The following is a 14055-nucleotide window of genomic DNA, read 5'->3' as shown; positions in this document are numbered from 1 at the left end:
GTCACCTCCTCTCGGTTCTCATTACCGTCAGTCATGCAAGTCCCGGGTGGAGACTCAGGAATACCGTCGCTCTCAGATGTGGAAGGATTCTTTATTGCTGTTTCCGTCAAAGTTTTGTTTGACAAGTCAAGGTTGTTGGCCCTGAGCTGAACCCCCGAACCTGGAGGACCGGTGGACCACTTCAGTCTGTTCTCTACCCTTTGACCTGTTTGGCATGGGTGACCCTACCAAGGGCCAAAGCACAAGGCCCTGACTCCAGCCAACGTAGCTCTCCGGGTCACTGAGGCACGCAAACCTCCGAACCCTACGGCGAGGTTGGGGTCCTCTTGGAGGGTCTGTACGAAACGCATTCTGTAAATAAGTTAATAGTTTATGTATTAGGACCAGCCTGCATCGCTCACCCAATTTGGTGTGGAATACCCATGCATTGGTGCTCTGGAGGTGGTGATTATCCAGCAGTTGTTTCGTTTACCTCTTCCCAGGTTTATTTTTGTTTATTTAGCGACATTCCAGCCCTTTGAGCCGCATCGCCCCAGCAACCACGGGCAAGCCTGATTTACCCTAAATTAACCACGGGGCAACTTACAATGACCAGTTAACCTCCCTGGTACGTCTTTGAACTGTGGGAGGAACTGGAGCACCCGGAGGAAACCCACGCAATCCACGGGGAGGACACACAGAGACTCCTTACAGAACGTTGCTGGATTTGAACTCCAAACTCCGGAACGCCCCAAGCTGTAATAGCGTCACGCTGCTGGGGCAAAAACCACGTGTTGTCTCTGTGCGTTAGCCTCAACAGCATATTAAAGGACATTTCAGTGCTTTATTAAGTCTCCATTGCAGATTGGCTTTCCCTCCCCAGTGACTCCTGTCCAACGCACAAGATCCCCCCCCCGAATCCAGTCAGCTTTCTACAAAAGGAGCAGAAAGACTTACATTTCCGTCACTCTCTAGGGATTTGCAAATCGTGTGTGAACTGTCGTCTCTGTCTTAAATGTGCAAAATTAGATGAGGTACCTAATTTTTGCCCCAAAGTGCAAGCTCCCCCAATGACCAAGTAATGTGTGGTAAAGAGCGATCTTGTGTCGGTGCAACGTATGCTGATGTTACAATCTCATCACCACTCTCTACTGCGGCCAAGCGTTGAGAGGGAGAGAGAGTGAGGGGGAAAGAGTGTGCGAGAGAGGGGTAAAGTGAGCGAGGGAGAGAGTGCATGAAAGAGGGGAGAGTGCAAGAAGGGGTGAGTGGGCAAGAGTGCGCGCAAGAGGGGCGAGCACGAGAGAGAGGGGGAGAGTGTGAAGGGGAAGGGGCAGTGTGCAAGGCTGTGCACGCGAGAGAGGGAGGGCATGAGAGAGAAGGAGAGCACATGGGGGGGCGGTGGGGGAGAACATCTGAGGAAGTGGGGGTGGGGGTAAGTGCGCCCTGGGGAGGGAGAGCATGGAAGAGATAGGGAGAGCGTGAGGGTGACTGAGAGAGAGGTGTGGAGTACACAATAGAGAAAGCGTGATAGATGAGAAAGAGAATGAAAGAGAGAGAGACAGAGGAAGGGAGAGAATGAGAGATGGCAAGAGCACATGAAAGGAGAGAGAAATGTCACAGCTGCGCCCACACAAGAATCTATTGTGTTGAAAAATCTCCAGCTCTCTTTCAGGTGATTGCTTTCTAAATGAACCATGAAAGTGTTAGGTATCTGGGCAACATCAGAGAAAACCTTCCAGCGGTGTGTGACACTAATAGCCTTCCTTGCCTGTCTGAGGGTTGTCCTTACTCCCACACCCTCGCTGTCTCCCCTAAAGCATCAAGAGCCCCAGTTCCCGAATGACTCAATTAATTCATCACTGGTTTGCACAACTCATCTCCTGGAACCTCCTTCAAACCACCTTTTAATTTTGTTTGTTCGTCTTTTGTTGCCACGGACACATCCGAAGGCAGATACAGCAGCACAGAGTGACGTCCCTTTAGAACTGAAATGAGGAAGAATTTCTTTAGCCTGAGGGTGGTGAATCTGTGGAATTCATTGCCAAGAACGGCTGTGGAGGCCAAGTCACTGGTTGTATTTAAAGTGGAGGTTGATAGGTTCTTGATTAGTCAGGGCGTCAAAGGTTACGGGGAGAAGGTAGAGGTATGAGGCTGAGAGGAATTAATACATTAGCCATGATGGAATAGTGTAGCAGACTTGATGGGCTGAATGGCCTAATGCTGCTCCTATGCCTTATTGTCTTAAGAGTATCTGCCCTGTAGTACCTCAACCACCTCCTATAAAGTGTTATAAAATGCTTTGGACAGGCTATTTTAAAGTTGTAATCTCTGCCAAAAAAGATCAGGCTAGACGTGACTCTGTCTGTCTACCTCAAGTGAGTCTGACAACAAGAATGGCCGGTCCTGCGGGTTCCGGAGTCCAGGACTAATTCACGGTTAGGGAGGTGCCAATCTCAGGCTAGTGCGAGAGGAGGTTTGTGCTAAGGTCATTGGAAAGGAATGGTGCCGTGGTTCCCTTGAGATGCTCGTGATTCACTGCCTCAGGCTGCAGAACATTTTTCACCAACCCTCAGGTCACGAAGCGGGACGCTCGCAAATAAAAGCAATGTCAGGAGATTTACTGTAATTAGCCTGTTGCGTTTATGAGATCCCCCTTGGCTGCTGGGAAAGTGCAGAGACTGAAGTGGATTCTGTGGTCAAGTTAACTCTTTAGGATCTGACTTTGGCCCATTTATTTCATTCTCTGCCCTGTCCTGCAGGGATCGACACAGTGTAGTGGGTGCCCTCTCACTCGATGGGCTGTTTGGGAGATACAGAAAATGGCTGTGTGTCTGCGTGTGCACACAGCTGCCCTGCCACACACAGACAGACAGACAGACACACATTTTATGTACTGTGTTTATTTACTTAATTAGTGATACAGTGCAGAGTAGGCCCTTGCAGCCCTTAGCAACCCCACAACCCTAATTAACCCTAACCTAACTCACAGGACAATATAGAGTGACCAGTTAACCTACCCGGTGTGTCTTTGGACTGTGGGAGGAAACTGGAGCACCCGGAGGAAACCCACACGGCCATGGGAAGAATGCACAGAGAGTCCTCACAGAACAGCGCTAACTGCGACGCTACCTCAGCATTGCCGTGTGCACGTGCACACACACTTACATGAAACATACGCACACCTACACACAAACACACATGCACACTCACACAAATCTACACACCCACACACTTATATGGAACATATCCACGTAATTACACACATACCGCACACTTACAGAGATACGCATCTGCACAGCACAGCGCATGTGTACTGACTGACATGAATCAGATACTTCCGTAGACAGATTGCTATCTAAATGACTTGATAAAGGTGTACATGTCGGTAAGAGGCATCCATAACGTGGGCAGCCAGTGCCTTTCTCCCCAGGGTGGAAATGTCTAATATACGATGCGTATCTTGAAGAAGTTTGGAGCAAAGTATAGTGGGGGATGTCAGTGGTAAATTTTTTTGCACGGAGAGTCATGGGTGTATGGAATGCCCTGCCAGGGTGGTCGTAGAGGCAGATCCATTAGGGACATTTAAGAAATTCTTAGATAGGCACATGGATGAAAGAAAGATGGACGGCTATGCGGAAGGGAAGGGTTGTTGATTTTAGGGTAGGTTAAAGGGTCGGAACGAGATTGTGGGCAGAAGGGCCTGTAGTGTGCTGTAGTGTCCTATGTGCCCGTATATGTGTAAATAGACACAGAGGTGTATACACGCACTGATGTGCAGAGACAGACAGACAGACAGACACACACACACACACACACACACACACACACACACACACACACACACAGAGTCATTGTGAACTGCATCTACTGTACTGTACAGCCGTCTGTACTCATCTGGAGGTAACCAAGGCAGGTCGATAAATGAAGAGGTGAGCCTGGGGTAGGTGGATGGTCCCTGGACGGTAATCAACAGGGCGTCTGACTCATTTTGAAACCGCACCTCCTCCCTCAATCTTGGAAAACATCAGGCTAATTGTTTAGGCCAAACTGTAATTGGCTAACTCAGTTCAGGCCTGGCATCTGCCGTGATCTGTAGAGCTAAGTAGTGTATTGAGAGTTGGCACCGGTCCATGGACGCAGCAGGGAGTACTTTATTGACGTTTATATAATGCACCCCTTCCGTCCTCTGCGGTATTCCGTCGGAGAGCTGGAATACACTGAACTGCGTCTGTCTCCCACTCGGTAATTTTGAAACCCGACAATGCATCCTTTCTGTGATAAGTGGTTTGTATGGCTGCCAAAAAGAGATGATAGCTCAAATCGAATGCTTTATCAAGGGCATAAGTGGACAGTTTTGCTTCCTAATTTACTGGTGTCCAGAGAGGAAGAGCAGAGTTGATTGGAAAGCAATCTATTTGAGCAGGCCTCTCAGAGTACAGGCCCGGATCAAGGGTTAAATGTTCTCATGCATTTAGGTGAAAAAAAATTAAAGTTAGTGGCTTTTCCTTTAAATTCAGGTCTTTTAAAATACAAACCACAAAGAGCAAACTTTGTGAAAATACTTGACTCAGTCACTCTCTGGTAACTAGTACGCCGGAAGGAAATATTTGGACTGCTGTCAGCGTGAGGAAGTGGCTGGTTTTTAAGCCAAGGTTTGACCTCGTCAGATCCCCGTGGACTGCACACGCTGGCAGCAGACGGTTAAGTGGCTTCGTATGTGCGGCGAAACTGGCTGAAAGGATTGATTTCACTTCAACTTCCTGTGTTGACTGAACCACATTAAACCTCCTGCAGCCATGCCCAATGTGGTGTGGGGTTCCTGTAAGCCTTCCCCACGCACAAAAAAAACCAGCTGAGGATCACTGATGGATTGCAACCTCTCCCTTCGTTGGGATTAAGTGGCGCACGGAGCCAAACTTCCTCGTAACTTGTGTTTCCAGGATGTTTCCAGTAGTGGGGGGAGTCTAGGACCAGAGGGCACGTCCTCCCAAAACAAGGAGACTAGTCTACATCTCAGCCTTCGACACTATTCCATTCTACACAGAAGAACTCCTTCTTCTCCAACGTTGGCCCGCTGCCCCTGAAGGAACTCATGGAAACCTATCAAATATGGAAAGGTCTAGATAGAGTAGGTGTGGAGAGGATGTTTCCTGAAGTGAGGGAGTGTAAGGCCAGAGGGCACAGCCTCAGAATACAGGGACACTCCTTTAGAACAGAGATGAAGAGGAATTTCTTTAGCTAGAAGGAGGTGAATCTGTGGAATTCATTGCTACAGTCTGCTGTGGAGGCCGTCAATGGGTATAAAGTGGAGGTTGAAAAGTTCTTGATTAATAAGAGTACTGTGGTAAAGGATACAGGAAGAAGGTAGGGGAATGGGCTATGTATGTACATATGAATGTATCTATCTATCTGTCTACCTAGATAGTTGCTTAGCTAGAGATACAGCATGGAACAGGCTCCCAGGAACCCACCTGTTTAACCCTATCCTAATCACAGGACAATTTAAAATGAGCAATTAATCGATAAATCATATTATCTTTGGACTGTAGGAGGAAACCAGAGCACCAGAGGAGAAACAAAACACATGCACGCACACACCTTCCTTACAGATGGCACAGGAAATGAACTCCAAACTCTGGAATGCCCCGAGCTGTAGTAGCATCATAGTACCATGATGTGGGTTGAAAGGGATAGTAAATCTGCCATGATGGAATGGTGGAGCAGACTTGATGGGACGAATGGCCCAATTCTGTTCCTGTGTTTTATGTCTTATAAACCCGTGTTTCCAAAGACTGTCATCTGGATATAGATCAGTAGGAATTGCCCAAGGCCCAACCCTCCTCCTCTGGCAGCTGGGCTTAGGACCATCTATGGCAGGATTTCATGAAGGGACGAGCACAGGGAATTCTGGCTAATTTCCACTTCCACGCAGATTGTTTCCCACATTAATGATAACGCCTCCAGCTGACAGAGTGTTATTTTTGGAGACTATCAGATCATTTTTTTTTTTCGCCTTCTCAAGAGACCAAACAGTTGCTATAGGGAAGAAGAGAGTGGGCCCTGCCTCAGCTTTGGTACGAATTGCCTCTCCCAGGGATTGATTCAAGTCAAGTGGAGTTTATTGTTGTGTGCCCAAGTGCGGTGAAGTACAGGTAGAATGAGAAGCTTGCTTATAGCAACATCACAGGCACTTACGATCAGACCACGCACAGAACACAGACATACATAATTTATGCACAGATTTTACCACTGAACAACAAACATTGTGCAAAACAAGTCCTTAGACCAAAATAAAACACAATCCGAGACAAGTCTGTGGTGGTGCAGGACGTCAAAGTCAAAGACAGTAAATTTGTTATCAAAATAGGTCCATGTTACCATATACCATTCTGAGATTCATTTTCTTACAGGCATTCGCGGGAAAATTAAGAAAAGCAAAAACATAGAACATAGAATAGTACACCACAGTACAGGCCCTTCGGCCCACAGTGTTGTGCCGACCCTCAAACCCTGCCTCCCATATAACCCCCCCACCTTAAATTCCTCCATATACCTGTCTAGTAGTCTCTTAAATTTCACTAGTGTATCTGCCTCCACCACTGAGTCAGGCAGTGCATTCCACGCACCAACCACTCTCTGAGTAAAAAACCTTCCTGTAATATCTCCCTTCAACTTCCCACCCCTTACCTTAAAGCCATGTCCTCTTGTATTGAGCAGTGGTGCCCTGGGGAAGAGGCGCTGGCTATCCACTCTATCTATTCCTCTTAATATCTTGCATATCTCTAAGAATTATGAAAGCTATAAAATGTATATAAACAAAGACTAACAAACAACTGATATGCAAAACTTATGCAGATTTAAAAAAATAATACTGAGAAAATGAGTTGTGGAGCCCTTGAAAGTGGGTTTGTAGGTTGTGGAATCAGCTCATTGTCGAGGTGAGTGAAGTTATCCATGCTGGTTCAAGAGCCTGATGGTTGTAGGGTAACAACTGTTCATAAATGCCTTTGAATGGAAAATTCTGCAAAAAGTAGTGGATTCAGCCCAATACATTATGGTAAAGCCCTCCCAACCATTGAGCACATCTACATGAAACGCTTCCCTTTTATAGGAAAGTGGTCCATCATCAGCACCCAGGCCATGCTCTTTTCTTGCTGCTGCCATCAGGTAGAAGATAGAAGGTACAAGAGCCTCAAGATTTGCACCACCAGGTTCAAGAACAGTTTCTACCCCTCAACCATCAGGCTCTAGAACAGAGGGCGATAACTACACTGGCCCTTTCATTGAGATGTTCCCACAGCCAATGATCTCACTCTAAGGAATCTTTATTTTGGTATCTCATGTACTCGTTATTTATTGCTATTTATTTATATTTGTATTTACACAGTTTGTTGTCTTCTGCTCTCTGGCTGATCTTCCATTGATCCTGTTATATAGATTCTATTCTATAGATTAGCTGAGATTTGCCCACAGGAAAATGAATCTCAGGGTTGTATGTGGTGACATACAAGTATTTTGATAATAAAATTTACTTTGAACTTGGTGGTGTTGGACCTCAGGCTCCTGTAGTTCCTGTCTGGTGGTAGCAGCAAGAAGTGGGCATGACCCGGACAGTGGGACTCTTTGATGACAGGTGCCACCTTCCTGAGACAGCACCACCTGTAGTTGCCATCAGTGGTGGTGAGGGCTGTGTCTGTGATGGACTTGGCTGTGTCCACTAGTCCATGTCAGGTATAGGGTTATTTCTTTCCTTAATGAATGTGAATGGACCGTATGGTTTGCACACAACATTTTGCTATTGACAATGGTATTTTTTATTTATTTAATTTTATTTAGAGATACAGCACATTAACAGGCTCTTTTGTCCCAATCAGCCCGCGCTATCTGATTACTCCCATGTGACCATTTAACCTACTAACCTGTACATCTTTGGAATGTGGGAGGAAACCACCTGGTTAGGGAGAGAACGTACAACTTCCTTACAGACAGCTGCGGGAATTGAACATGGGTCGCTAGGGTTATGCTAACTGCCATGCCACCATGATGCTCCCCCCCCGAACCTCATTCTTGATTAATAAAGACATTCATGGCAAATGCTTTTGCTTTGGGTTGTCTTGTGCCGGTCCAAAAATTAATGCCCTAGGCCATCCTTCTTACTCATGGCTTCAGTTCTGATAAACCAACAAGTAGAACCATGGTCCTATTCTATCACTCCTAGTTATTATATTCAACTTAATCTCATTGCTTTTAAATTACCCTGCCATTATTGTGTACAATCACGGGGCACGGACTAAATGGGTCAGAGGGCCTGTTTCTCTCCTGTACTCGATGACTGCTGGGCAGTCCTTAGGCTGTGTTGGTTGTGATGTACAGCTGATAAATAAATGAATTTGAATCTGACTGAAAACAGAGCATACCAGAAACACTCATCAAGTCAGGCAGCATGTATGGAGAGAGAAACAATTACAGTTTCATGTTTGAGACATTCCCACGCTAAAGGAAATTTGCATTCTCTCCTTCCTAGTTGTGATGAGGTGTCTCAGATCAGAAGCATTCCTATCTCTGCGGATACTGCTTGACCTACTGAGTATTAGCTAGTTTCTGTTTTTATTTAATCTTTCTGAGGAATTTTATTTTAAATATTACTTTCTCGTAGCTGTTCCACTTTATTCTGTACTCTCTTATGGTTTTACATTATTCCAGCTCAGTGTACTGTGTAATGAATTGACCATAAGATATAGGAACAGAATTAGGCCATTCGTCCCATCGTGTCTGCTCCACCATTCCATCACGTCTGATTTACTATCCTTCTCAACCTCATTCTCCTGCCTTCTCCCCGTAACCTTTAATGATCTGACTAGTCAAGAACCTCTCAACCTCTGCTGTAAATATACGCAATGACTTGATCACCACAGCCGTCTGTGGCAATGAATTCCACGGCTTCACCACCCTCTGGTAAAGAAATTCCTCCTCATTTCTGTTCTAAATGGTTGTCCTTCTATTCTGAGGCTGTGCTCTTTGGATCCTAGACTCTCCCGCCATAGGAAACATCCTCTCCACATCCGCTCTATCCAGGTCTTTCAATATTCGATAAGTATCAATGAGATCTCCCCTCATTCTTCTAAACTCCAGTGAGAACAGGCCCAGAGCCATCAAACACTCCTCGGGCGTTAACCCGTTCATTCCTGGACTTCCTCTTGACCCCCTCCAATATCAGCACATCTTAAGGAGCCCAAAACCACTCGCAAAACTAGTTTTTGTTTAGATTTCTCTCTAATTAATCTATTCTCTGTTCTAAGATGTTTCTGGCTGTCAGAGATATTTAGATATGGATAAAAAGGTGACAAAGTCAGAATTTAGGTGGGATCTCTGCAGCTGCTGCCTGAGGCCTGCTTGTGGCTCATGGTCTATTCTGATTGGCTGGGCAGCTGTGACAGACAGGTCTCCGCTGAGCTGTAAGAGGTTGTTGCTCAGTGGGGATTATACGGTGGGGCACAGGATGTGGTACGTGCAAGACAAGGGCAACCAACAGCGTGGAACATCAGCGACCAATGTTGCCTGTTAACCCACATCCTGTGCCTTACCCACTTTAGTCACAGAGCAATACAGCTGGGAAATAGGCCCTTCGGCCCAACTGGTAAATGCCGACCCTGCTAGTCCCAGTTGTCCGCACTCGGCCCATAACCCGCCAAGCACCCCCTCTACATCATCTGCTTACTCAAGCTCATCACCTCTGCTGGGGCATGGACCGCTGATAGCAGCTCACCAGAGTCCTCTGTCCTGAGCCGCCTTTCAAAGTTCAAAGTAATTTACTTTGGCAATAAACATAAGCAAATAGCATTTACAGCAAAAGCAGGTCATCAGGCATGAAGCCTGGAGCAGGCCTACAGCCTCAGCCTCAGTTCAGCCCATGGTGGTGTAAACATCGAGGAGCAGTCTCTGGTCTTTTCAATCCACCTGGCCCGGCGTTTAAATCGTCCGAGCTTCATGTCGTTCCACATTCTAGGACCCAGGCCCTGTTGCTTCGACATGCTCTGCGCCTGGACCCTGGCCGCCATGTTCCAGCCTGTTACCCTACTTTCCCAAATTGGCTCAGTGCTTAGTTTGATCAAACCTCACTCCCTGTTTCCTCCGCTCTGACTCCCCCCCCGCCCCCCCAAAGTTGTCCCCAGGTGTAGCTATCTTCAAAGATCCTTCCTCTCCCAGAGATGAGGTTTTTGGAGCGTCTGTTGGTGTTTCTGGTGTTTACAGGATGAGGTTGCTAGCCCCGTGACCTACCCTCCTCCTCTCGCAGCCAGGCTTGCGACCGGCCATGGCAGAGTTTCTCCTTCATAATTGCCTCCAAGGTGTTGACCACTTCCTCCGGCAGCTCATTCCGGGTACTCTCTGCTCTAGAGGGCACAGATGACAGAAAAGAAGGGAGACCTTAAACAAAAACCTCTGCAGGTTTCTGCTAAAACTCTCCCCTCCTATCTTGTATCTGCATCATCCAGTTCTGGGTTCCCCAGCCCTGAGGAAAAGACTATTGACTGTCCACCTTATCCTCTTAGTAGCATCCGATGTTATGTTTTCTGATCAAGGATCAACTTGACATACATTAGTAATTTGCTGTGGTGTGTTGGTCGGAGCACGATATGGAATGAAAAACTGCATTCAAAAATTATACAGAATAAAGAATTTTATAAAAAATAAAGTTAGGGGTTAAAGAACAGATGTGGAATAAAATGTGCACAAATACATAAATAACGGCAACAAAAAAAAAGTTCAAATTTTTAAAGAATAAGTATTATATAAAAATAAAGTTAGAAGTATGATATGAAAATCAAGATTCAAGATTATTTAATGACATTTCCAGTATGCAAGTGTAAAGGAGAACAAAATAATTGTTACTCTGAATCTGATGCAGCACAAAGAAACAATAATAATAAAAAACACAATAAATATAAATATATGATAGCCTATATATACAGATTGATTGTATGTCCATAAAGTGACGCTAGGCACAGGTGACTCTGACAGGAAATGATAAAGTAGTGGTGGTTGGGGTGTGGAGGGGTGGGTTAGCGGGTGGAGGTGTTGATCAGCCTTACTGCTTGGGGAAAGTTTTCGAGTCTGGTGGTCCTGGTGTGGATGCTACGTAGCCTCCCTGATGGGAGTGGGACAAACAGTCCATGAGCAGGGTGGGTGGGATCCTTCATGATGTTACTGACCCTTCTTATTCATAAGTACCAGCATGTATTTACAATGTAAACAGCATTATAAAAAGTGGTTTAAAATGCAGCAACTGGGGGGGGCAGTGGGGGGGGGGCCGAGAGAGGGTAAGAGCTACATGAGTGTTGTAAAAATAAATAACTCCAGTTGAGTGAATGATGAATCCATGTGTTAGCCATTTTGGAAGGTGCGTGGGCGTTATCTTGGCTTATACAGGGAGATTGCTGTACATGGGGTAGATTCACAGGAGACCTCCACAGAGGATTAGCATCACATGGGCAGTGATTGCTGGAAGTTCGCTCTCCAGCCGAGACTGTGCTGACAGTAACGTGCAGAATTTGCATTGCTGCTTAAAGGCTAATTTCTGTTAAATAACTGCTGGCCATGGTCCATTAAATGTTGAATAAAGGAGGAGGTCCTCTCCTTTTGTATTTGACCTTAGTGAAAATGTGACAAGTGGGGTTATAATTGATTTAGAGAGTCACAGAACACAGAACAGTACAGCACTGTACATGTACGTAATTTGATTTTAAAAAAAAGTTGGCTTTGACTCTAACAGATATTCTAGTTGCTATCACGCTGCTGTTTATGGGATCTTGCTGTGTACAGGTTGGCTGCTGTTTATGGGATCTTGCTGTGTACAGGTCGACTGCCAGTTTTCCTATTATTACATTTATAACGCTCCAAGAAACTTTGAGATGTTTAGAAGCGCGGTTCAGAAATGGAACAGAAAACATTACATCACAGTACAGGCCCTTCGGCCCGTGATGTTCTGCCAACCTCTTAACCTACTGTAACATCGATCTAGTCCTTCCCTTCTCCATAGTTACAACTGGAATCCAAGGAGTTTAGAATCTGGGGAATAACTGGGACTCATGTGACATGGAAACAGGACGTTCAGCCCGTCTGCTCCCTGCTACCATTGCATGCCCTTCTTTAGCACAGAAATAGACCCTTCGGCCCAGCGGGACGAGACTGGCCCACACTAGTATTCTCGCTCTCACCTACACTGGAGTAAAGTTTGCAGTGGCCGATTCATCCGCAGGTCTTTGGGATGCGAGAAGGAAACGAGAGTACCTGGAGTATTGTGAGCAGTTTTCGGGCCCCATATCTAAGAAAGGATGTGCTGGCATCAGAGAGGGTCCAGAGGAGATTTACGAGAATGATCCTGGGAATGAAAGGGTTCATGCATAAGGCTCAGGGCCTGTACTCACTGGAGTTTAGAAGAATGGGGGGGGGGATCTCATTGAAACCTATTGAATATTGAAAGGCATAGACAGAGTGGACATGGAGAGGATGCTTTCACCAATGGGTGAGTCTAGGGCCAGAGCTTCAGACAACAAGGACGTCCCTTTACAACAGAGATGAAGAGGAATTTCTTTAGCCACAGGGTGGTGATCTGTGGAATCCATTGCCATAGACAGCTGTAGAGGCCGAGTCATTTGGTATATGTAAAGCCGAGGTTGTTATGTTCTTGATTAGTCAGAGCATCAAAGGTTACGTGGAGAAGGCAAGAGAATGGGATTGAGAGGGATAATAAATCAACCATGATGAAGTGGCAGAGACTCGATGGACCGAATGGCATAATTCTGCTCCTGTGTCTTACAGAACATAGAATAGTACAGCACAGTACAGACCCTTCGGCCCACAATGTTGTACCGACCCTCAAACCCTGCCTCCCATATAAGCCCCCTCCTTAAATTCCTCCATATACCTGTCTAGTCGTCTCTTAAACTTCACTAGTGTATCTGCCTCCACCACTGACTCAGGCAGTGCATTCCACGCACCAACCACCCTCTGGGTAAAAATCCTTCCTCTAATATCCCCCTTGAACTTCCCACCCCTTACCTTAAAGCCATGTCCTCTTGTATTGAGCAGTGGTGCCCTGGGGAAGAGGTGCTGGCTATCCACTCTATCTATTCCTCTTATTATCTTGTACACCTCTATCATGTCTCCTCTCATCCTCCTCTCCAAAGAGTAAAGCCCTAGCTCCCTTAATCTCTGATCATAATGCATACTTTCTAAACCAGGCAGCATCCTGGTAAATCTCCTCTGTGCCCTTTCCAATGCTTCCACATCCTTCCTATAGTGAGGTGACCAGAACTCAAACCCTGCCTCCCATATAACCCCATATAACTATGATCTATACCTGCACAGTCACAAGCCAAACGTGCAAACTTCCGCACAGTATCAGAGATCAAGATTGTACCTGGGTTACTGGAGATGAAAGATACCGACTCTCCCAGCTGAGTCACTGTGCCTCCTCCGACCCTACCTCCACCCTACCTCCTCTTTATCTCAATCTGTCAGTGTCAGGGGCCCCTTCTCCCTACCTTTAACTGCAACCAAAGCACTTGCCCCTAATCTCTCCTAGAGGGATCAAGGAGCAAATTCGCAAAGGGCTGCGATGTTCTTAGTTTCGTGTTGAGTGTTTTGGTGACTGGTATGCTTCGTTTTATTTATCCCTGTATCTCTCTATCCATCTGTCTACATGTCTGTTTGCCTGTCTATCTGTCTACCTATCTAGCTATCTGTCTGCCTATTTGTCTGTCTGTCTATCTATCTATCTGCCTATCTATCTGTATATATCTACACAGTTTCTCTTCTTTTGCACATTGGTTGTTTGTCAGTGTGTGTAGTTTTTCTTTGATTTGTTGTATTTCCCTGTTTTACTGTGAATGCCTTCAAGTAAACACATCTCTGGGCGGTAGATGGTGACAGATATGTACTAACATAATAAATTTACTTTGAACTCTGATGTGGTGACTGGCGCTGCTCAGCAGAGGATTCAGTGATGCCCAGCAATCATCTCAACAGCAACGCTTTGGAGATCCGTGTTCAGCTGGACCGCGACCCTGGCGAATT

At 46.0% G+C, this 14055-nt stretch overlaps 1 protein-coding gene across 11 annotated transcripts in view; it reads left to right on the top strand.

The window, feature by feature from the left end:
• The window catches only part of samd11 (sterile alpha motif domain containing 11), a 324631-nt gene that overhangs the window by 300976 nt on the left and 9600 nt on the right, over nt 1–14055 (top strand). The window lies entirely within an intron of this gene.

This window comes from Mobula hypostoma, chromosome 25 (genome assembly GCF_963921235.1).
Source record: "Mobula hypostoma chromosome 25, sMobHyp1.1, whole genome shotgun sequence".
Classification (NCBI taxonomy): Eukaryota; Metazoa; Chordata; class Chondrichthyes; order Myliobatiformes; family Myliobatidae; genus Mobula; species Mobula hypostoma.
Note: the sequence above shows the minus strand (reverse complement) of the source record. Positions and strands in the feature narration are given on the sequence as shown.